Source organism: Trachymyrmex cornetzi, unplaced genomic scaffold (genome assembly GCF_001594075.2).
Source record: "Trachymyrmex cornetzi isolate Tcor2-1 unplaced genomic scaffold, Tcor1.1 scaffold996, whole genome shotgun sequence".
NCBI lineage: Eukaryota > Metazoa > Arthropoda > Insecta > Hymenoptera > Formicidae > Trachymyrmex > Trachymyrmex cornetzi.
In genome coordinates, this window is record NW_017300350.1 from 137,539 (window position 1) to 138,713 (window position 1,175).

A 1,175-nucleotide genomic window follows, 5' to 3' on the forward strand; every position below is an offset into this window, starting at 1 on the left:
GATATACTAAAACTTTTGTATTGAACATTTTTTTCCATAAGCATTATTTTCCAAGATATTTGACCGTTGCCGAACTTTCTCCCATCACTGTATATATACATAAAACGAAATTATAACTGAGATACTCCACATTTAGTTTTAGGTCTAATTGTTAATAATGATGCAATTTTAACACATTCAAATTTATTTAAAATTAATGACAATTAAAAATCAATAATTTAAAAAATTAATAAAAATTAAATGTTTAGCAATAAAAAACAGTTAAATTGTGAATACAGAAAGAGAATTTTCTTTTAAAATTTACCCTGAAAATATAATAGTTGTGGTACAATACAATATTTTAAAGATTTTTATCATGTACTTCAGTAAAATTAATTAAACTTATTTTATACGTTATTATAGTTTTATTAATAAATGAGAGATTTACATTAAAATTCTTCGAAATACAATGTTGTCCCACGACTATCATATTTTCAAGTAAACTCTAAAAAAAATTCCCCCCGTGTAGTACACTTTTTTCATATAGACATGTATACTATTTTATATTCTATTTTGATATTTAAAACAAATAAATCTTTTCGGGATGGGGCATCACTTATAAGATTTGACAAGCTTTTAAACATTTTTGTAATAAATTTACGCAATAAAAGTATTGTTATAATATAGTGATTAAACAACACCCGCGGACACATTTAATCTCAACTGAGCATAACGTTGATTTTTTCCATAAAATCTAACGCTATTTACTACCTACTATAAAAGCCATAAGGCAATTCTGATGATATTACACTTTAAATGAATTTTTAAAGATACATACGTTAATTAACTTCACATATTTAATTAGTTAATGACATCAATAAAATGTGTTGCGCTGCCTAATAAATTAAATTCAATTAACACTTGAGAGAGATAAAACAAATGCTAAAGAAGCTTGTGATATGTACTATTTAATAAAAAATACTATAATTATTTAAATATAAAAAGTGATCCGGAATTAGTGGCTGATTCACACATCTAGTGGTTTTACCCTATATTCTCGTAGCTTACCTCGAAAGCTTTCGAAAACACTGTAACAAAATATTCTTTCAAGTACTTTTCGAGTCTTAAAGCTTGAAAGTTTACAGTACTACCGGCATTAACATTACCCATAGCCAGGCGTATCCGGGGGGAGGGGG

At 26.6% G+C, this 1,175-nt stretch overlaps 1 protein-coding gene across 9 annotated transcripts in view; it reads right to left on the reverse strand.

Moving 5' to 3' along the window:
- The window catches only part of Iml1 (GATOR complex protein Iml1), a 159,559-nt gene that overhangs the window by 119,671 nt on the left and 38,713 nt on the right, over window positions 1–1,175 (reverse strand). The window lies entirely within an intron of this gene.